The 24,442-nt window shown below is 41.1% G+C and overlaps 1 protein-coding gene and 1 non-coding gene across 2 annotated transcripts in view; one reads left to right on the top strand and one right to left on the bottom strand.

Moving 5' to 3' along the window:
• Window positions 1–24,442, bottom strand: part of ALG14 (ALG14 UDP-N-acetylglucosaminyltransferase subunit) — a 101,209-nt gene that overhangs the window by 8,112 nt on the left and 68,655 nt on the right. The gene's annotated exons all lie outside the window — the stretch shown is intronic.
• On the top strand, window positions 23,074–23,180 carry LOC116626805. Its single transcript, XR_004298340.1, has one exon. It is a non-coding gene; the product is annotated as a U6 spliceosomal RNA (small nuclear RNA).

Here is a 24,442-nt window from a genome sequence, read left to right as displayed (position 1 = left end):
GGAAGGAAAAGGATGTGGAGCAGATGGGATGACGTATTCCTTGGCTCACAATATGGTACACTGTATTTCTTCTTTTTTATGTATATTTAATCATCTGAGTATTAACAGTTAAACAGAAACATCTAAATATCAAAAACAACATGAAATAACCAAATAAAATCCTAAACACTAGAATCACCGGCTATTTATGAACCTAAGGTCTCTTAAAATTCTATTGCTAAAACAGAATTTTCAGAGTCGTCATCATTGTGTAAATAGCATTTTGAGGTCTACTTTTCCAATTCTATTGCAACTTTCCTTCCATGTTCTACATAGGCATTCGATGCTTTGCTGCAAGAACATGCCACGGTCCACCTGGATACTTCCCTACTTCTCTAGAACCAGGTATAGCTTTCATCTTCTTTTAAACCATATCAAAAAGGTAAGTAAATTATAAATTGTTTTTATGTAGGCTAATGTGCTCATGTTGTAAGGATACTGATTTTATTGCTGGCTCCTCAAATGATCAGTTACTTGTATCTGGCTTGGTGACAACGCAAAAAAACTGTTCCTAATGTAAATTAAGTTCCTGGACCCAATTCCAATGTGTGTGTGAGTGTGTGTGTGTGTGTGTATGTGTGAGTGTGTGTATGCTTCCCCACACCACCAATGATCCAGACACCAGCTGGGTGTCCTACAATTTAACTCTATTCTGACACTACTTAGAGACAGAATCAGAATCAGATTCCATGGATAAAAGGCTCAGTCCCACAAAACCTTCCTCTACTTCAGACGCCAGTCACAAGCCCAGGATGTTATTTGTGCTTCTGACTGACAGGCTACAAACTGGAGTCTCCAAACACCTACTTGAACTCAGGATACCAACAGCAACTCTATGTTGTTACCAGTACTTCTGACTCAGTGGCTGTAAATCCCTTGATCCCCTGCTTGGGTTCAATTAATTTGCTAGAATGCTGGGCTCATGGAACCCAGAAAAATCCATTTATTCACTAGATTATGGATTTATTACAAAGGATGTTAAAGGATATGGATCAACAGCCGAATGAGGAGATACACAGGGAAGGTATGGGGAAAGGGCATGCCGGGCTTCCAGGCCCTCTCAGAGTTTACCATTCTCCTCAAATCTCCATGTGTTCACTAACCCAGAAGCTCTCTGAGCCCTGTCTTCTTGGGTTTTTATGGAAGTTTCATTACACAGACATGATTGATTAAATCATTGGCCACTGGCAACTGATCGAACCTCCAGGTCCTCTCCCCTCCCTGGAGGCTGGGACTGAAAATTCAAACCCTCTAATCACATAGTTGGCTACATTGGCAACCAGCCTGTATCTTAGGGGCTTTCCAAAAAAAAACCAACAAAAAACCCAAACAAACCCAAAACCTTTACTGCTCCTATCACTTAGGAAATTCCAAGTGTTATAGAGGAGCTTTGAGTCAGGAACTGTGGGTGAAGACCAAATATACATGAGAAATATATTTTGATCACCTGAATGACCAAATACACACTTTTCTTCTAAATCACAATACTGCACAATGTAATAATAAAAAAAAGAGCTGTACACTTTGGCCTGTAGGATCCTGCCCAATTGATTTAGTTCCCTATACTGACACCTCAACACTGATTACTCCAGTTCAGCCAGAATATTCTTGCTCATACTGCATTCACATGATCCATCAAGAAGCTGGACAATATGGCGCTTATGGACCAGGGATTTGCAATCACACAGACCTGGGCTGGCTGTGTCACAGCACTGTGACCAGGGACAAACTGCTCATCCATTCCATGGCTTAGTTTCCTCATTTATGGATTACTTCATTCAACAAATATTTATTGAGCAAAGATAATATGCCAGGTACTGTTCTGGGTATTAGAGATGTACTAGTGAACAGAAGTCTGTGCCCTCACACAGTGTACATTCCAGTGGGCAGACAGAAAATAACAGATGCACATATAAATATATAACATAAAGCAGGATAAGGAAATAGGAGATATGGAGGTCAAGGAAGATGTGGGAGGAGGGGATCTGTGAGCAAATATCTGATGAAGTGGTATGGTCTTCCGAGTGAATCAGACATCAGTTAGAGCAAGAGGCAGGAAAGATGAGGCAGATTTTGTGGACTGACTGTAAGTTACCGAGGGCCAATGAAAAGATTTGGGGTTTGGGGAGGGGTTGGTGCTTGAGACAGATTATAATTTAACAGAGCTGTTAAACTCTGTCTCAGGGGTTTGACTTCTAGTGGTACCTACTGGAAACAAAGACACGCAGGGCCAGATGACCCTAGTCTGATGTCCTTGTGGGGAGGCGAATAATAAGCTGTAATGTATTCTCCTTCTTGGGAGTTTGTAGTGGTGAGGCAGAGAATGTTAGGGGTGAGGAAGAGTAATCAACCAGAAACAAACAGAACATGAGGAAAACAGCATCTACGTAATAGTGTTACCGTGAAGATTAAATAAGATAATACACGTAAAGCATCTAACATAGTGCTTGGCCCATGGTGAAAATCCAGTAAATGGCAGCTAGTACTATAATCCATCCAAAGGTCAAGTAGTGTAATTGTGGCATTTTTCAAACTCTTAGGAGTGCTCATACGGCTCTTCTCTGTCACAGGCATAGCACTGACCTGGCATGATTTATCCTACCCTTCAGAGGATACCTTGTAAGAGTAACCCAACCATCCATTCTGGTCTCTTTATTTTCTAGTCGTACTTTTTGCCCTGCCTGCTCTACTCCAAGTGACGCCTGTGTAAAAAAATGATGGAAGGAGCCGGATGACCAGCACTGGTATTTTCTGGATTTGCACAGATGGTAGATGACTGAAGGATTCTTGAGTGTCCCTGCTCTGGGTCTGCAGAGCCCCAGCAGTGTACCTCTCGGCCTGTGTGGCCAAGTGGCCGTGAAAGCTGAGGGCCGCAACACGGTCAACAAGCCTGATAACATGATGAATAAGCCTGAGCTTGTTCATTTCAAAACAGGAGTTGGCTATTTTCCCTTTGTATGGGAAACTAGACTTCCCAACCTTCTGGTGACCTTCCTGATTTGTCGGGTTTGGGCTCAGCAACAGGGATGCTAGCTAAACAGGTGGCAGAGACACGCTGACATCAGGCTCCAGTGTCTCCTCCATAACTCAGGGACACTCAACTATAGTTTCAGTGCATGTTAGTAAGGTCCTACAGACGAAGGCTCCACACGGTTTGGCACTCCGTACATGCTGACAGCCAACCCTCCCACTGTAAGTGCAGGGTAGGTGAAGGAACTCAGCGGTTGTCAGGGGACACACTGGGTTGGCATTTCACTGCCTTTCCCTGATCTTCCATCATAAAAAAAGTAAATACAGGGGAACCTGGGTGGCTCAGTTGGTTAAGCGTCTGCCGTCGGCTCACGTCATGATCCCAGGGTCCTGGGATTGAGCCCTGTTTCAGGCTTCCCTGCTCCATGGGGAGTCTGCTTGTCCCTCTCCTGTTCCCCCTGCTCGTGTACTCTCTCTCTGTCAAATAAATAAATAAAATCTTTAAAAAAAAAAAAAGTAAATACATAAAATTTAAACTTGGATTTTTTTTTTTTTTTTTTTTTGTCTGGTTAAGCCACGCCTGCTTTGTATCGTTATTAGATCATTGTCAGGCTAACCAAACATTGTTTTCCTAACCCTTCCTGGAAGCAGTTGTGGAAATTGAATCTTTCAGTTTTCCTGTTCTCAGGACCAAATGGTCAAGGTGACATTTCTTGCCTTCTTGGTATTTTTTTTGTTTTCATTATATTTTCAACTGTCTGAAATGATTTTACAGAGATCTCTGAATTGTACTAATTCAGTATTTTTTTCCTTTTGCTTTCCCCACGCCCTATACTCAGTTGCTCTTCCAGAAGCAAGATTGCTAGCGCTGTATGCAGCCTCTGGGAGCCATTTAGTTCAATCCTCTCCCTGTCACCTGAGGAAGAAGGGCAAGACCTTGATCTTTACAGGCACCTACTATTGCCAAACACAGAGCCTGTGTGGCATTTTGCGTAATTACCTCACTTAAACCTTATAATCGCCCTCACCTTGAGGTGGGTGCTGTTATCCTCATGTTCTGGACAAGAAAACTAAGGCACAGAGAACTCAAATAACCTTTGTAAGATCACACGGCCGAGACTCAAACCCAGCTTTTCGAAGACAAGCTTGGAGTTCTCCTGTCCACCATCTTGGTCTGGCACTGTCCTACACCTGTCAACCAGATGTGGCGTTAGCTGGAAGTGGCTAAAGGCAAGGTTGGCTCCAGGGCAGATATGATGCAGGGAGTTTAACTGAAGGTGAAATTCTGGCAATTGTTACTAATATTTTATAGCTTTAATAGAGAAATTAGTGGCAGACTGTAACATGCCACTGGACTAGGATGGATTAGGAAAGCTTTTCAGCAGATTAAAAAAGAAAAATGGTAAACATTTTTATAAGAGAAGGGAGTATCCTTTCTAAACAGGAAGAACTGGCTTGATCAGAGCAATTATATAATTCCTGACTTTTATCAAGGCCCCCTCTTAACTAGATAAGTGATATTTTCTTCATGATCCTTCTCTAATTTTTTCCCCATGTAGCTATGAATAAAATATCTATCTTGCTGAAATGAAAACTAGTCAGCAGTTTTCCTTAGATAATTTATGCCCAGATTATTTTGGCGGTACATGCATATCTTGTTTTATTGCACTTTGCTTTATTGTGTTCCTCAGATACTGTGGTTTTTGTTTTTGCTTTTGTTTTCAACAAATTGAAGGTCTGTGGCAACCCTGTGTGGAGCAAGTCTATTATTGCTGGTTTTCCAACAGGACTTGCTCACTTCAGGTCTCTGTGTCACATTTGGTAATTCTTGCAATGTTTTAAACTTTTTCATTATTATTATTTCTGTTATGGTGATCTGTGATCAATGATCATGATGGTTACTATTGTCATTGTTTTGCGGAGCCACAAACTGCACCCATATAAAATGGCAAACTTAATTGATAAATCTGTGTGTTCTGACTGCTCTTCCAACCGGCCATTGCCCTCATCTCTCTCCCTTTCCTCGGGCCTCCCTGCTCCCTGAGACATTATGATATTGAAATTAAGCCAATTAATAACCCTATCAGAGCCTCTAAGTAGTCAAGTGAAAGGAAGAGTCTCACATCTCTCACTTTATATCAAAAGCTACAAATGATTAAGCTTAGTGAGGAAGGCATGTTGAAAGGCAAGACAGGCCAAAAGTTGCTGAACAGTCAGCCAAGTTGTGAATGCAAAGGAAAAGTTCTTGAAGAAAATTAAAGGTGCTACTCCAGTGAACACACAAATGATAAGGGAGCAAAACAGCCTTGTTGCTGTTATGGAGAAAGTTGTAGTGGTCTGGATAGAAGATCAAACTAGCTACAACATTCCCTTAAGCCAAAGCCTACACTAATAACTCTTTCCTATTATACACTCAAAAGCAGGAACATTGGTAGGAACCGAGAGAAGCAATTCAATTCTAGTGGAAGCTGTTTCATGAGATTTAAGGGAAGAAGCCATCTCTATAACATAAAAGTGCAAGGTGAAACGTCAAATGCTGATATAGAAGCTGCAGCAAGTGATCCAGAAGATCTAGCTAAAGTAAGTCATGAAGGTGGTTACACTAAACAAGATTTTCAATGTAGACAAAGCAGCCTTCTATTGGAAGATGTCATCTAGGATTTTTATAGCTAGAAAGAAGTCAATGCCTGGCTTCAAGGCTTCAAAGGACAGGCTGACTCTCTTGTTGGGTGTTAATGTTGCTTGCTACTTGAAGTCAAAGCCAATGTTCACTTACCATTCTGAAAACCTTAGGGCCCTTAAGAATTATGCTAAACCTACTCTGCCTGTGCTCTAGAAATGGAACAACAAAGCCTGGATGACAGCACATCTGTTTACAACGTAATGTACTGAATATTTTAAGCCCACTATTGAGAGCTCCTGCTCAGAAAAAAAGATTCTTTTCAAAATATGACCGCTCATTGACAATGTACCTGGTCACCCAAGAGCTCTGATGGAGATGTACAAGATGACTGTTGTTTTCATGGTAACACAGCATCCATTCTGCAGCCCCTGGATCAAGTGGTAGTTCTGACTTTTAAGTGTTCTTATTTAAGAAACACATTTCATAAGGCAATAGTTGCCACAGATAGTGATTCCTCTGATGGATCTGGGTGAAGTCCATCGAAAACCTTCTGGAAAGGATTTACCATCCTACGTGCCGTTAGGAACACTTGTATTCATGGGAAGAGGTGACAATATCAACATGAACAGGAGTCTGGAAGAAGTTGATTGCAGCCCTCATGGGTGACTTGGGGGGCTCAGGACTCCACTGGAGGCAGGAACTGCAGATGCGGTGGAAACAGCGAGAGGACTAGAAGCAGCAGGGGAGCCTGAACATGTGACTGGACGGCTGCGATCTCATGATCAAACTTTCACGGCTGAGGAGCTGCTTCTCATGGATGAGCAAAGACAGTGGTTTACTGAGATGGAATGTACTGCTGGTGAAGATGCTATGACGAGGGGTGCCTAGGTGGCTCAGTCGGTTAAGCGGCTGCCTTCGGCTCAGGTCATGATCCCAGGACCGAGCCCTGCACTGGGCTCCTTGCTCAGCAGAGTCTGCTTATCCCTCTCCCACTCCCCCTGCTTGTGTTCCCTCTCTCACTATGTCTCTCTCTGTCAAATAAATAAATAAAATCTTAAAAAAAAAAAAAAAAAAAAGATGCCATGACGACTGCTGAAATGATAACAGAGGATTTAGAATATGACATACACTTAGTTGATAAAGCAGCGGGGTTTGAGAGGACTGACTCCAATTGTGAAAGAAGTTCCACTGTGGGTAAAATGCTATCAAACAGCATCACATGCTACAGAGAAATCGTTCATGAAAGGAACCATCAACCAAGGTGGCAAACTTTGCTGTTGTCTTATTTTAAGAAACTGTCAAAGGGCACTTGGATGGCTTAGTCGGTTAAGTGTCCAACTCTTGATTTTAGCGCAGGTCATGATCTCAGGGCTGTGAGATCGTGCCCTGCATCGGGCTCCATGCTCAGCACAGACTCTGCTTATACCTCCGCCTCTGCTACTCCCCTTCTCAAGCGTGCTCTCTCTCTCTCAAATGATTAAAAAAAAAAAAAAATTGTCACAACAACCTCAACCTTCAGCAGCCACCACCCTGATCAGTCAGCAACCATCAACGTTGAGGCAAAACCCTCCACCAGCAAAAAGATTACAACTCACTAAAAGCTCTGATGATGGTTAGCATCTTTTAGCAATAAAGTATATTTAAATTAAGGTATGGGCAGTTTTTTAGACATAATGCTATTGCACTTAGTACACTACAGTATAGTGTAAACATAACTTTTATATGCACTGGGAAACCAAAGGAATTCATTTCACTTGCTTTATTGTGACATTTGCTTTATTGCTGTGGTCTGGAACCAAATCCATAGTATCTTTAAGCTATGCCTGTATAAAAAAATGTTTATGAATTTTTATAGAGGATTATCTGATTCCTTAATTCTGAGTCAAAGGGATATATAGAAGCACTTGTTTATGAGATTCTGGTTGTGTGTGTGTGTAAAAGAGAGACACTCAGACAATGAAACAAAGGCAAAGGATCCTATTCAACAAATTTGAGATGCAGTAAGTAGTTGTAGTACCTTGTTGTGGTTAAACATGGTACTCTGCAGCCAAGCTTAGATTCCACACCTTGAATAAGCTGTCAAAGTCTCCAAAGAACATGCGCTTCACTCTGTGCGTTCAGGTGTTCACAAGTTATTGCCCTTTAGTGGTCCACCACACATTCATCAAAATCCTAGCAGTGGTGCACCTGACCCCATCAGTAACGTGCAGAAGCAGAATGACATTGCTTGTCAAAATCAGCGTGTTTTTTGAGGTTTTTATTGCCTTCAACCTTCAGCTGAATTTTGTTAAGTATGACTCTCTCCTATTAGAGACTCAGAAGACAGCCACTTTGGCAGGAACTGAGAGAAGCAATGAGTTTATCCCAGTTCCCTTTCAACCAGCAAGGAGAGAAGTGACTCTATGCTAGTATTTCTCAGCCTTCCACATCACATTCACCCAGGGGCTCTGGCCCCAAGTATTCTTTCTAAAGCAGTATCTCTGGGCCCAGAGTCCAGGTCTATGCATTTTAAACGAGCTCCCACATTCTCCTGGAAACTATAGCTTGTAAACCTCTGGTCTACACTACAGAAAGAGGACTGGCACCCCATCTACATTTACTTATTACTGCAAAAGGGATCTGTGTGTGCTAAGGGAGAGGAGATGTGGCTACCGGTGATCCTTCAAAGGCCATTCTCTCTCTCACCCTGCAAAACCACTTTGGGGGCAGGAGCCCAGCTGAACTCATCTGGAGGAGCTTTTCAGTGAGCTTGAGGTTCCTACCAGCAGAGAGAGCTGACAGAACTCTTTTGGCTAGACTCTTAGAAATCAAGTAGTCTGGGGAGACCTATCTTAAAGGACTAGAACTTAGCTCCTTAATTGTCGGTTAATGCTCTAAAAAGGATTAGTTGACAGCATTCTGAGAATAAGGACAGGATACAGAGAAGGCACTTGAGGTGTGAGAGGACAGAAAGGGACATTAATTAATAGGGAGGCAGCAGGTGGCAAGGCTGCATATCCTCTGCCACTCAAAGTCATCGTAACCACCCAGGTGCCCCATCTCACCCACGCTAAAGAAGCATCTCTGCAGACATGGGGGAATGGTTTGCCACACACTTTCTGGCATGACAACCTGGGTCTTTGAGGAGGGGAGGGCTAGACAAGCAGGGCGTCAGGGGTGGGGCTCTGCATCTTAAGGGCAGGGGCAATAATAGGTTTTAATCTAGCAGGTAATCGGAGAAACACCCTACCTGACCAAAAGCCAAATTTTGTTAAAGGAGAGATTCTCAACTACTACGGAGAGAATACCCAACCTCCAGGCTTTCTAACTCAAATATGGAACCCCTGTTTTTCGCAACAATAGTTTCTAATTGTGAACAAGATGGAGCATCTGAGCAACTGACTGTCCAGGGAAAGGGCATGACTCCAGGGGAGAGCATGGACTCTAGAGCCACACTGCCTGGGAGTGAATCCTGGCTCTGCCACTTCCTATCTGTGTGAATTGTGCTAATTATTTCACCTCTCTGTGCCTCAGTTGCACCATCTGTAAAAGGGGAATCCAAGTAGTGCTTTCCATGTAGCGTTATGGTAAGGAATAAGTGAGGTAAGGTCTGCAAGGCACTTAGAACTCAGCAAGTCTCTTACGCATAGTTGCTATTATTTTTCTTAGTCTTTCTGCCTAGGGTTGTCTCACAACAAATACCAAAAGATGAGCCTTAGAGCCGAAGGGGGAAAAGAATCCTCATGTCATCTGTATGGCTGATGTTCTTTCAGGATCAACAGTGGCTCTTTTGACTTCATTAAGGGTCTTTCCTCCTCTCCCAAAACCCTGCTGAGGGCACTGCTGGGCCCCAGCCCAGGCATCTTCCGTTGGGGCAGCAGGTTCTCAGGTCCTCTATCAAGAGCTTTGTTAGGGAAAAGGAGGTGGGCTGGCAGCAGAATAAACCCTTATTTTGTGCAGTCCGGTGAAGAGGACAAGTAACATACACCAAATTCTTTCCTGCTAAAGCTTCCCAGGGCAAGACTGAAAATAAAATTCTGTGAGAGGTCCATTCTAGGGTATAAAACAGAATTCTTTTCGCCAGGATTAAATCACACTTCCTGAGTCTGACTGAGCGTTTCCAGGGAGAGTAAGCGTCGCACAGCCTTCAATGTCGCTCCTTCATTGTTGTTCCTGACCCCTGCCCCCGCTGCCTGTCCAGCCCATTCGGCCTCCCCTGCCAGCTCACTGTGGTTTGAGCCTTTCCAACAGAGCGCTGGGTCCAAAAACAAACCCAGGGTAATTTTTTGTTGGGGAAGATGCTGGCAAGGGTATTTTGAGAGAACTGGAGCAAGGCACTCACACACGTGACAGACGCTAACTTTAAATCTGATGTTAATTATGATCGAGTGTGTTAAAATCCCTGTTGTAGTTCTAATAGCTACCACTAGCCCATCACTCTGGGCTGTCTCACCTGTATGTTGTTACTAGGAAGTTTTTTTTACAAATTTAACAGTAACGTCCTGAGCAGAGCGGATAGCACAGTACAATGATTACAGCGCGGATGCTGCAGTTTCGAACTATTTGGGTTTGAATCCTATCTCTGCCACTTAGTAGCCGTCAAACCTTGGGGAAAATCAATTTTTTTCCTTATGCCCCAATTTTCTTAGCCACAAAATGGGGCTTGAAAATGGCAGGTAACTAAATCGTAGGGTTACTGTAAGGATTGAGTGAGTTAACATGGATAAGGAATTATAATGATGCCTGGCATTTTTCTTGGCAGGGTGGGGGGGTGCCTGGGAAGATGAGCGAACCATCGGGGAGTCTACAATCTACAAATGCGGTACTGCATTCAGCTCCTTTCGTGTACTTTGCACAGAATGGGTGCACAAAAAAAGTCCTGCGGGGGCTGGCAGAGACTGCTGATTCACTATTGGGTCTCCAGTGGTGGTGGGTGGTTTAACATCACAAAATGCCTCAAAAAACAAAACAAAACAAACCCAAAAAACAACAATGGCTTTGTACATTGCCTCTACAAAGAAAAACAAAAACTTTTGATAACATGTCATTAGTTAAAAACTATCCACTCTAGGGCGCCTGGGTGGCTCAGTTGGTTAAGCGACTGCCTTCGGCTCAGGTCATGATCCTGGGGTCCTGGGATCGAGTCCCACATCGGGCTTCCCTTGCTCTGCAGGGAGCCTGCTTCTCTCTCTCCCTCTGCCTGCCACTCCCCCTGCTTGTGCTCTCTCTCTCTGTCAAATAAAGAAATAAAATCTTTAAAAAAATAAAAAATAAAAACTATCCACTCCGATACTATGAAACGAACAGAAAAGTTTTAGTCTTTAAACAGAGGAAATATTTTTTTCATTGCCTTATGTAATCGCTTATAAAACTTAAAGTGTGTGTTCACCATTGATCTGCCCAATAGTGCTCTGCTACGAGGGCCAGTGGGTGCTATTATGTTCAATCAGTAACAACCTTTAGACAATCTATAGATAGCAAAGGGTGAGAGAAGAACATCACCGACTGTTCTAATGCCATAAAATCATTCCCCTCTCCTTCTCCTTCCACTTTGCAAGAGTATTCATTGATCTTTTCTTATTCACAGTTTTTAGATCTTTGTTTTAAAATCCACAAGTTCTTGTAGCATCCTATAAAAACAGACTACAAGGAGAGAGCCTGTCCCAGGGCCTGAATTCTTTCTAACCTAGGCAATTTAAGGCAAAAGAAGAATGCAATTAAAAAAAAAAACCAATAAAATAAAGATATAGTTCACAATACATATAACATCTAGCTAAGTATCTGATTAAGTACTTTTGTTATATCTGTTTTTTGAAAAAACTGTTTAGACATAATTGTGTATGAGGCAGGAGAGTCTATGACCTCCTCACATTCTAGAAAGTATGTGGCCCCAAAATGTTCCTAACACAGTGACTTACTTTTTTTCTGTCTTCCCTTTTCCTCCTTTTTTTCCTCTTTGCAGTCAGTGGAAGGCAAATCCCTGTGTTATACTATACCCTGCAGCTTTGACCTGCCAGGGGGTTCCCTCTCCAGCTCTCTCTTGGGGAAGTGGTCCACCCCCTCTTATTGGCCAACTCCATCTCTCTTTTGGCTCTAACTGTCTTCCCAGGCTGGATTCCCCATGCTAACCCTCTAATCTGTTGGGGAAGGGCCTGTGGCAGCACTACCATCTGAAATCTTTTTAACTTTATATATGTATATTTTAAAAGATTTTATTTATTTATTTGAGAGAGAGAGCATTCTCGAGTGAACACGAGCAGTGGGGAGGGGCAGAAGGAGAAGCAGACTGCCCGCTGAGCAGGGAGCCGATGAAGGGCGCAATCCCAGGACCCTGAGGCAAAGGCAGATGCTTAACCGACTGAGCCACCCAGGTGCTCCCTTTTTATTTTAACTTTAAAAAACAGTGTCGGATATCTTTCTCTGTCCCCCTTCTCACCCAAACCCTGCCAATTCTATTTCTAAAGCCTCTTCAATCTGGCACTGCCCTTGATCTCCACTACCTGGGATGAGCCTCTCACCTGGTTCCCTCAGAGCCTCCTACCTGCTTTTCCAGGCTCACCTCCTCCTCCACTCCACTCTCCACAGTGTGGCCACGAGACTTTTTCCTCAAATACATGAGACTTTTTCCTCAAATACAAACCTGATCGTGTTATCACTTATCATCAAGGGCTTCCTGCTGCCCCCAACATAAAGTCCAAACACCCTAAAAGTTCTTTCCTAAAACTCCCTATCTGTATTGTTTTCCTTCCTCATCATGGTTTAAAGGCTCACCTGGATTATTTTCTACAGTAATATTGAAACTCATGAGCATCGCTCAAGTTAATATAACAACAATAAACATGAGGAATCAAGGCACATACTTTCCATGGAATAATACCTGTTTGTAGCCACGTATTGTCCTTTAGTGACCCTGCAGGTACAGCCAGTTTTGTAGTGCTAAAGTAGACTTAATTGTTCCAAATGCTTTCTTTGTCCACATTAATGAGTTTTTTTGTTTTTTTTAACACATAAGCCAGGATTAGAAAAGATTTGGCAGTGTGCTTACTGGAAATCAAAAGCTTGAGGACCAGTATTCCCACTTATTTTTTTTAAACAGGAATGAGGAGGGGAAAAAAATGACCAAATTATGGCTCAGAAAGAGAAGAGAGAGGGAGCAACAAAGACAAATCAGACCCCTGTATGACCAATTCTACTTCAGGCTGGTCCTGACCAAAGAAAGACAGTTAACGGGTCCTCAGATTATCTGTAAATAGTAACATTTCATTTTAGTCTCCATAGCCACAATAAGAGATAGGTATGATTATCTGTATTTTACAGGTGAAGAAACAGACCAGCAAGATTTATTTTGCTTACTATGGTAATCACTAATGAAGTGTAATGCTCACAGTTAAGGGGGAAAATGCACCCCTCCTGTCTCCCTGGAGGGAAGAGCGAAGTGTCTTTTTCTGTCTTTTCACCCAACCCTTCCCTGAACAGGAGGAGTGGCTTGCCTGGTCGGTGAATTTAGAACAGACTCAGGATGCTTGGCCCTGGCAGGCCCATGGGCTTTTTCACTCTCTTTCTTCTAGCCTGTCCATCTTCCATACCTATCCTTTACCCTGGGTTGTGTGCTGAGTAGAGGAGAGAGGCAAGCCCACAGTCTAATTCAGGGGAGAAGATTTAGTAAACCCATAGCGGCCACATAGAAAAGCCAAATCCTCCAATCTGGCTTTTATCACTCGATAAAGCTAGTATTTTCCTTCCTATGTCGTATTTCTCAATTGGTTGTAAACATAAAAGGGGAAGAGAGAGGGCCATTAACTGGTTTCCTAAAAGCTAAACACAAGGCACATAATAGGCACTCAATAAATATTTGTTAAATGAATGAATGAATTTGTCCAAGGCCACAAAGCTAATAAGCAACAGAATAGAAATGTGAATCTATGTCTGATGGAAAAGCCCATGGTTTCCTAAAATTCCACTCTAGTGCTTCTTGTAGAACGTTCTATTTCCAGGTTTCAATTCATGCTTCCATACGGCTGCCAGGAAACTGGAAGCAGTGGCATCAGCCACCGTAAACACCCATGTACGCCTAAGAATTTAGCTGATCATCTATCTGTCCACAACAGTGGTTAGGGATGAGTTCAGCATGTCTGCCTGCTGCTGGCTATAGCATGGGCCACTACTGATTGAGCCCTGTGGGCACACAAAGACGAGGGACCTGGAAGATACGGAGAAGTGGTGAAGGTGGCACCTGCAGGGCATGCAACAGAGAGAGAGGGGAAAGGCGCGCAGCTGAGCAGGAAGCAACAAGCGCACAAAAGGGGCAGGGAGCTGGGGGCCAGGGAGGAGGCAGGCGAAGGAAGAACGGCCATAGAGATCCCAGCAGAACAAAAGGCTGCAGACATGGGAAATAAAATATGTCCAAACAAAGAACATAAAGGGGAGACAGATAAAAGAACAGGAGTAAATCACTGGCTATGAAAATAGCCACAAACTGATTTTCCATTTCATGTCAAGATGATGAAAAGTGAGAGCTGATCTGCGTGCCAGTAGCCTTCAGTAACTAAGAAATAAAACACCCAGGTTGAAAATAGTTTGGGGAGCCAGAAGATGACAAGATTCCTCCTGCAGGCAAAAGTGAAGTAAAGTAATGACAACATCTCCTACCCCTTTCCCCCTGCCCTTCCATCCCCCTCCAGTCACAAAAGAGTGGGGAGCTGTCTGGCTGGCAACTGTGTATGAGCTCAGTGGGGACCCTGTTCAGACCGAGCTAATATAGTTCCTTTTTAAGAGTATCTGGTAGAAGTCAGGATTGTGCGTTCACAAACACCATATAAAAACAGGGTCGTCTTTGCCTTCCAAGCAGTTTTTTTCACTCTGTTTAAAGGCTGGGCTGAGTCTTTTTTTTTCCCCCTTGCTAGAGTGGCACACAAAGAATTCTCTGACACACTGCCCCCACTGCAGATGAAAGGCTTAAGTGTGAGTGAAAGCAACAATGTTTAGACTGACATTTACTAGCCGCAAACAGTGAAATCAGAGAGCTTCAGTTCACGCAGATTAAATGTCAGGCTTTAAACATTTAGCAGAGTATTAGCGATGGAAGTTTTTAAAATTTAGGATTTAGTTTTATATTGCAAGCAGCACTTGAGACATATAAAAGAAAGGCTTTTTAAAGCAAGGAAACAATTGAGCCATAAGCTGAATAAAACTATATATTTTTAACTGAAGGTGAGTTACTGAGCTCAGCTCACCAAACCAGTGGCACTCGCTGTTCTTCACCATCCCAGATTAGTAAGGGGAAGCCGACATTCCCTGCACTTCACATGTTGCAAGACAGAAGTCAAAATCCCAAACATGTGAGTTTCTAGGCACATAGTTTTCCACAGTGGGCACGGACTTGACAAGCCCAAGAGTTTGTACATTACTGTTTCAGAATGAATACTTTTTAATGCATCTAAAAAAGTTAGAGAGGAAGATAGAACACTTTCAAAAAAATATTTTCCAAGGTTAAATTTATTCATGACAAAATTGGCTAGAACTGCCAAAGAGAACATTCGCTTTTGTGACTAAATAATAAAATCTAGAATTTGACAATAGCAGCAGTTCTTTTTTTCCTTCATTCCAAACAGCTGGTAAGCATCTTCTCTATTATGCTTACTTGGGGATGCTGGACAGATACAAAGCCAGTGATAATGGTTATTAACATTTCAAGCTTTATCTTAAATATGTTATAAGCATTACATTATCCCCATTTTTTTTTAAAGATTTTATTTATTTATTTGAGAGAGAGAGAATGAGAGAGAGAGAGCATGAGACGGGGGAGGGTCAGAGGGAGAAGCAGACTCCCCGCTGAGCAGGGAGCCCGATGCGGGACTCGATCCCGGGACTCCAGCTGCCCAACCAACTGAGCCACCCAGGTGCCCCACATTATCCCCATTTTACAGATAAGAAAACTGGGGGGGGGGGGGCTTCAAGAGATCAAGGGCTTTGCCCAGGACCACGGAACTGTTAAATCACGTGACCTTCAAACTCTAGCCATTGTCTCCAAAGCCTGAGCAATTAACTTCTACTCAAGGAACTCAGTCTGGCAGAGACCACGGGCATGTGGACAAATAAAGTTTAATGCAAGAAATGCCACAACAAAGATATGAACAGAGAAACAGACTGAGTAATTCTGTCTTCAGTCTGGGAGCTGAGGAGGAGACATTTAAGCCAGGTCTTGATGCACGAGGTGGAGTTTTCTAGGTAAAAAAGGTAACACTGCTCTAGGCACAGGAAGCTATACTACAAAAGCATGGAGGGCTTGGCGTGTGTGTGGAGTGCCCAGAGTGTGTATTTGAAGCGGGGAGAGTATGCGGGTGGGAAACAAGGCTATTACAATAGCCTGGGTGAAGACATAAAAGGAGGCTGGAGCAGGGGAAATAGAGGCCAGGGACGAAAGACAGAGGTGAAAAGATCTGGTGACCAGCTGGATGTGTGCAGTGAGGGAGGGGAGTCCACAGTTGCTAACGCTTCAGATTGTTGTAAAGACTAACAATGATGGAGGTAAGACAGGCTGGGAGTGGGGGTAGAGAAAAGGAAGATGACACCTTAGTTCAGTTTTAGAAAAGCTGAGTTAAGAGACACCTGAAGGATATCTGAGCATCCTCTCTACGGCATTCTCAACTTTAACAAACAGAGTGCTTTTGTAGCAGGTACTAAGGAGGTTATAAGAGAACAAAACTGGGTCTTGCCTTCCTGGAGTTTATGTACTGTATAGTCTGGTTCTTAATGGTGACAATGTATTGGGAAACTAATAGGATCATTTCTGGTTGTGACAATGACAGGGGTGGGGGGATGTTATTTGCGCTTAGTGGACAAGGGCCATGTATACAGACATTCTGTAATATTTGGGACTGTTTAAGACAGCAAAGCACTATCCTGTGTCCCACTGGATGTCCATATAGGTGATATTCCACTTATAATTATTTGAGCTTAGAACCTAATTCTCTTTCACATAGAAAGATAAAAAACATTTTTTGCATGTTTCATATACACATTGAATGTTCCCAAATAGAACTACCATGGGAACTGAGCAAAGACTATACTTTGTTTTGTTTGGACCTTTACCAAGAGCTAGGTGTTCACTACTTAGGAAAATTACATCACGAATTGGGGGAGTTGAAAAAGTTCTGGAGATGGGGAGCGGCGATGGTTGTACCACAATGGGAATGTACTTAAATGCCACAGAACTGTCTACTTAAAAATAGTTAGAATGGTCAATTTTAACATATATATATGTTATATATATATACAATATATATATTTAAAGATTTTATTTGAGAGAGAGACAGAGAGCACACAAGCAGGGGGATGGGCAGAGGGAGAGGGAGAAGCAGACTCCCCACTGAGTGGGGAGCCTGACGTGGGGCTCAATTCCAGGACCCTGAGATCATGACCTGAGCTAAAGTCAGAGGCTTGAACGACCGAGCCACCCAGGTGCTCCTGTTATATATATTTTAAAATAAAAAAGGTATAAATTAAAAAAAAAACAAGAATAAAGATAATTACATGACAGGCAGCAAAGCCACACAGTTTTTGACTTACCAATACAATGCACCTGCATCAGTCTGCATTATGGCTGTCCTAATCATGGTGACTCCACATTCTAATCTATCTACCTGATTGTGTCTTCTCGTGTGGTCATGCCTGGAGATACTGTAAAACATGTAATGTGATTATTAATTACTTTCTTTTTATTTCTCCTTTGTATTACAACTAGGGCATTATATTGCATTTTTGGAATTCTGTGATGCAGAGGAGGGTTATATTAACTCTGAGTTTCAGTTCAGGATAGGAAAGGGCATATTATAAAGTATTTGTTATATAAAGGATACATTATGTTGAAAGGGTTGAGAATCACTAGTGAGAGATAGACATATATAAATGGAACTAAAATACAAGGCAAATCATGGAAGCACCTCAGAGAGGTAAAAGTACAAAGGGAGAACAAGGGAAAGACATATTACTAGCTGTGGGGGATCTGAAAAGACCCATGGAGGAAGTACAATGTGAGCAGGCACTGACTGACATCCTCTGTTAGAATAACTCCAGAGATGTGGGCCTTGGGATACGCCTCCAATGAGGTCCATTTCTTTTGGCATGGCCCTTGATTTTTATCAAGTTCTTTTTGATGTTCTTCCTTTATCTTCTCCACAGTGGCCCTTGTTCTGGGAGGCTCCAGTAGGTAGAGAATGATAAATCCCTAGCCTGTGTAGTATCTTTTCCAGAATCTAAAAACTGTGGTCTCTGTAATACTCTCTGGTTAATCTTCTCTTCTTCAAGCTAAAATCTCCCTACTTCCTCCAACTGTTTCTCATATAACTTGGTTTCATATTCCCTCATCATCTGGGTCATTTTCCTCTGAACATGTTCCAATTTGTCAGTGGCCTTTTAAAAGTGTGGTGCCTAGAACTAAATGTGATTTCCAGAACTGAAACAATCTCCTAATATCCCCAAAAGGGGAAAGCGTTATCACTCCACACAGTGAGATTAGGATGGAGAAGGGAGCAGGGGAGGATCTGTCTTAATCATCACTGTATTGCCAATATTGAAATTTTTTGTTTGTTTAAGCAAGGTAAATCTGAATTTTTAATACTTGCAACTACAGTTCTGATCTCACTGCCTTTTTTTCCTTTGTTTTTGTTTTGAGGATTAAATGAAAATGTGGGTCTGGTTAATAGACACTCACAATTATTTTTGTTTGCTGACAGTGTGTGCTTACTGCCATTCTACAGTCATTTCTTGTCTGAAGACATTTTTCTCTTAACAGACTGGGCCTGCCCATGTCCCAAGTCAATCTAACCAAGACTGGCAGGTATGCCACCCTTTCCAGGGGCTTGGCCCATAAACTGGAGTTAGTATTTCTCCCTTAAGCATAGATCTGATGTGTGTGTGGAAAGCCCCTGCATTCCTGTGTATCCAATGAACCTCTGCTTGAGTCCCACTGTATGGATAATTCCATCTAGGCTCCAGATTTTTCATCCCATTTTGGTCCAAGACTGAAACCCTGAAATAACTTGACTGGCTCTTGCCAACATGCTGTGTCCTGGGGCTGAAACAGTGCCAGTTCATCTCTCCATTCTGGATGCTAGAGACTCTTGAACCACAGTGACACCATCCACTGGTCTGAAACTTTGGAAGCCACAGCAGAACTCTACAAAGACATCACTAGGGCACAAACACTAGCTTGCTATCCACCATTAATGCAATGGCCTCAAGTGACTGACCAAGAAATAAGGGACAGATTAACTTCAGATGTCTAAGCACTTTATGTCACTTCTATTGGCTGCTCAAGTTCCAACAAGCTTTTGCAGCTGGCCAGACCAGCTTGAAGATAAACTACGAGAGCAGGGACATCTGTCTGTTACCTGATGTATCCCAAGCCCTTAGAACAGTGCTTAGCACATAACAGATGCTCAATAAATATTCATTTAATGAATTAATGAACTGACCTGATATGGTAAACATCTTTGTTTTACCCAGCATTCCTTTCTTTTGAGAAATTACTTCTTCCCTCTCCCATGTTATTCTGATGGAATTCATGACACTCAACAAGCTAGCAAACTGTGTGACAAATCTGAAGCTCATTAATCTGCATGTCCCTAGTCCCTGCAGTTAAGCATGTATCTCACTCTTTACTTCTGGAGAATGTGAGGCATACTGGCATGAGGTTGATGAACAAAAGTGGTATGTTCTACAGGTAGATCACTCAGAAACTAAACTTTGTAAGAATGGTCATCATGAAACCCAAGCCAACAAGTAAACTGAACTTCTAGTCAGAATAAGCTTATGTTTCTAATATTACTGATCTTCATCTAATTAATCACCAGTACCAGAATTTATCTTACATTCAAATAAATTGGAGATAACACTTTTTCAAATTTCTAATGATAGATGAAATACAATTTTTATAATGTCAGCTTTACTATAATAATTCTATTTAAGGTTTCTCAGGAAAAATCTAATCTGTGAAATATGAAAAAAATATATATTGGATTAAAATAATCCAACAAATGGGGGGGGCAGGAAAGTTATGGTTATTTAAGGCTTTTTAAAAATTGTGGTAAAATATATATAACATAGAATTTACCCTTTTAACCATTTTTAAGTGTACAATTCAGTGGCATTAAGTACATTTACAATGTTGTGCAACCATCACTACTTACCATTTCCAGAATTTTTTTATCATACCAAAAAACAAAAAAAACCCCTCTGCAGTCATTAAACACTAACTCCCCTTTTCCCCTCCTCCAGCCCCAGGTAAGTGCTATTCTACTTTCTGTCTCTATGAATTTGCCTATTAGAATTAATAACTGAATTATATTGGAATTATAACTGTAATTATACAATATTTTTCCTTTTTGTCTGGCTTATGTCATTTAGCACAACATTTTCAAGGTTTATAGATATTGTAGCATATATTAGAATTTCATTCCCCTTTATGGCTGAATAATAGTCTATTATATGTATCTACCACATTTTGGTATCCATTTACTTGTTGACAGACACTTGGGTTGTTTCACCTTTTGGCTACTGTGCTATGAACACTGGTGTACAAATACCTGGTTAAGCCCCTGCTATCAATTATTTTGGGTATACCCAGGAGTGAAATTGGGTGGATCATATAGTAATTCTATGATTAACATTTTGAGGAACCTGTATAAGGCTTTCAAAATGACTTATAAAGTAAAAATGTATTAACTTAGGAACTGCATAGGCACTAAGTTATTCCTCACCTGATCCTTCACATATCATTACTGGAGACAGAGAGACTGCTGTACTAAATAGGACAGAAGATACATCATTTCCTTGTAGTAAAGGAGGGAACAGGAATTTGCAAATAACTACAGATCCCCACGGAAGTAAGACATCACAATAATTGCAGCTGTATGTAAACATCAGGATCTTCACAAACATGAAATAGTCTTTAGAAAACCTAAAACTTTCATTCCTAAATAGTGTAAGAATGAATCCCAGGATACATACTACAGTAGCCTCTTTTGTGTGCAAAATAATTGATTAGTACCTTTCTAAAGTGTAAAGGTTATGAAAGACAAGAAAAGACTGAAGAAATGTCATAAAGTAGAGGACGAAGGAGCTCTGATAACTAACTGCAGTGTAGGATCCTGGGTTGGATCTGGAACAAAAAAAGGACAATGGTGAAAAAACTGGTAAAATCCAAATAAAGACTGTAATTCAGTTAATAGTACTGTACCGCTGTTAATATCCTGGTTGTGATAACTGTACTATGGTTACAAAAGGTGCTAACACTAGTGGAAGCTGGATGAAATGATATATAGGAAGTCTCTACTATTTTTGCAACTTTAGTGTAAATTTTAAATGATTCCAAAATAAAAAGCTATACACTATAGTCTCTGGACTTTAATGGGCATCTGAAATTATTAAGCCAGATAATCAGAAATAGTAATAATAAACTTGAAGTTATAAGTCTTAACTTTGAATGAGCCTTCAACATTCACAAAGAGGAAAAAAGACAGTAATCTTGTAGTTAGTGCCTCTAATAACCAATTCTCTCTTGCACCCTCACTGCCATCCTGGCCTTACATTTCTTCCTCCTAGATCCATCCTCCCAACGCTTTTAACTCTATCTTCTTGAATGGACTTTACATAGGAAAGCTTTCCTAAATATCTTCTTAGATAACCATCCCCTTCAACTGTTGCCAAATCAATGTTTTAATCCAGATTGTTCTCTGTGCTTTGACAGTACAGCCACTGGCCCGCTGGGATGTCCCCACTTCCAAAGGCGGCAGAAATTCAGCATGTATCTAAAGCTAAACCTTCATTTCACTCATTTTTTTTTAAATTTTATTTTATTATGTTATGTTAGTCACCATACAATACATCATTAGTTTTTGATGTGGTGATCCACGATTCATTGTTTGCATATAACACCCAGTGCTCCATGCAGTACATGCCCTCTTTAATACCCATCACCAGGCTAACCAATCCCCCCTCCCCTCTCCCTTCTAAAACCCTGTTTGTTTCTTGGAGTCCATAGTCTCTCATGGTTCATCTCCTCCTCTGATTTCCCCCCCTTCCTTTTTCCCTTCCTTCTCCTAATGTCCTCCATGCTATTCCTTATGTCCCACAGATAAGTGAAACCATATGATAATTGATTTTCTCTGCTTGACTTATTTCACTTAGCATAATCTTCTCCAGTCCCATCCATGTTGATGTAAAAGTTGGGTATTCATCCTTTCTGATGGCTGAGTAATATTCCATTGTATAGATGGACCACATCTTCTTTATCCATTCATCTGTTGAAGGGCATCTCAGCTCTTTCCACAGTTTGGCTATTGCAGACATTGCTGCTATGAACATTGGGGTGCATATGGCCCTTCTTTTCACTACATCTGTGTCTTTGGGGTAAATACCCAGGAGTGCAATTGCTGGGTCAAAGGGTAGCTCTATTTTTAATTTGTTGAGAAACCTCCACACTTTTCCAAAGTGGCTGTACCAACTTGCATTCCCACCAACAGTGTAAGAGGGTTCCCCTTTCTCCACAACCTCTCCAACATTTGTTGTTTCTTGCCTTGTCAATTTTTGCCATTCTGACTGGTGTAAGATGGTATCTCAATGTGGTTTTGATTTGAATTTCCCTGATGGCTAATGATGATGAACATTTTTTCATGTGTCTGTTAGCCATTTGTATGTCTTCTTTGGAGAAGTGTCCATTCATGTCTTCTGCCCATTTTTTGACTTATTCGTTTTTTAGGTGTTGAATTTGAGAAGTTCTTTATAGATCTTGGATACCAGCCCTTTATCTGTAGTGTCATTTGCAAGTATCTTCTCCCATTCTGTGGGTTGCCTCTTTGTTTTATTGACTGTTTCCTTTATGGATTCCAAAATTCTCAACAAAATCCTAGCTAATAGGATCCAACAATACATTAAAAGGATCATCCACCACAACCAACCAGGATTTATCCCCGGGATGCAAGGGTGGTTGAACATTTGCAAATCAATCAATGTGATAGAACACATTAATAAGAGAAGGAGAAGAACCATATGGTCCTCTCAACTGATGCAGTTTTTCCTGATTAAAACTCTTCAGAGTATAGGGATAGAGGGAACATTCCTCAAGTTCATAAAATCCATCTATGAAAAACCCACAGTGAATATCATCCTCAATGGGGAAAAGCTGAGAGCCTTTCCCTTAAGATCATTTCACTCATTTACCCAAATCAGAAACATAGGACTCAGCCTAGACTTGTCCTCAATCATCCCCACCCCCTCTCCTAAGCGATATCTTGGTTGTAGTACATATATATTCCATTCACTAAAGTATAAAGTTGAAATGCAGCCATCTTTATCATTGATACACACAGTGAAGTTGTACCCAAAAAAGTGGAAAGTAGTATTGGGAAATTCAGAGCATTTTCATTGTTGAAAATGCATTTTTTTTTCCCTTAAAAGAGAAACTGCTCGCTTTGACAGCACATACACCAGAACTGGAATGATACAGAGAAGATTAGTATGGCCCCTCTGCAAGGATGACATGGAAATTCATGAATTATACCATATTTTTAAGAAATTATACCAATTCTCTGCAATCTCTTTCAGAGGACAGAAGTAGAAGGAATACTTCCTAACTCATTCTATGATACCAGAATTACCCTTATACTAAAACCAAAGACATTACAAGAAAACTATAGACCAATATCTCTCATGAAGAGAGATGCAAAAGTCCTCAATAAAATATTAGCAAATCAAATCTAACAATGTTTAAAAATGACAATACATCATAATCGAGTGGGATTTATCCCATGCATGCAAGGCTCTCTAACATTTGAAAACCAAATGATGTAATGTATCATATTAACAGGCTAAAGAAGAAATATCACATGATCATGTGGATAGATGGAGAAAAAGCATTTGACAAAATCCAACACCCATTCATGATAAAAGCTCTTGGTAAAGTAGGGATAAGAACTTCCTCAATTTGATAAAAAATATCTACAGAAAACCTACAGCTAGCATACTTAATGGTGAGAAACTAGAAGTTTTCCCACTAAGATCAGGAACAAGGCAGGGATGTCCCCTTTCATTACTCCATTTCAACACTGTACTAGAAGTCCTAGCCAATGTAATAAGATAAGGAAATAAAAGGTGTACTGATTAAGAGGGAAGAAATAAAAAACTGTCTTTGCAGATGGCATGATCATCTAGGTAGAATATCTGAAAGAACTGACCAAAAAATTCCTAGAATAAGTGATCATAGCAAGGTTACAGAATATAAGGTTAATACACAAGAGTCAATCACTTTCCTACTGAACAACTGACATTTGAAATTAAAAACACATTACCATTTATATCAGCACCCTAAACAATGAAATACTTAGGTATAAATCTAACAAAATATGTACAGACCTGTCTATATGAAGAAAACTATAAAATTTTGATGAACAAAATCAAAGAATAAAATAAATGGAGAGATATTCCATCTTCATGGATAGGAAAACTTGATATTGTCAAGATGTCATTTCTTCCCAATTTGGTCTACAGATTCAAGGAAATCCCAGTCAAAATCCCAGCAAATTATTTTATGGATATCAACAAATCGATTTTAAAGTTTAAATAGAGAGGCAAAAGATACAGAATAGCCATCACAATCTTGAAGAAGAACAAAGTTGGAGGACTAACACTACCCAACTTCAAGAGTTACTATAAAACTATAGTAATCAAGACAGTGTGATATTGGTGAAAGAATAGACACATAGATTAAAAGAACAGAACAGAGAGCCAGAAATATAGCCACATAAATAGGGTCAATTGATATCTGACAAAAGA

Source organism: Phoca vitulina, unplaced genomic scaffold, assembly GCF_004348235.1.
Source record: "Phoca vitulina isolate PV1807 unplaced genomic scaffold, GSC_HSeal_1.0 scaffold2, whole genome shotgun sequence".
In the NCBI taxonomy this organism is placed as follows: Eukaryota; Metazoa; Chordata; class Mammalia; order Carnivora; family Phocidae; genus Phoca; species Phoca vitulina.
The sequence above is the reverse complement of the archived record's forward strand: the minus strand, read 5'-3'. Positions and strand labels throughout refer to the sequence as shown.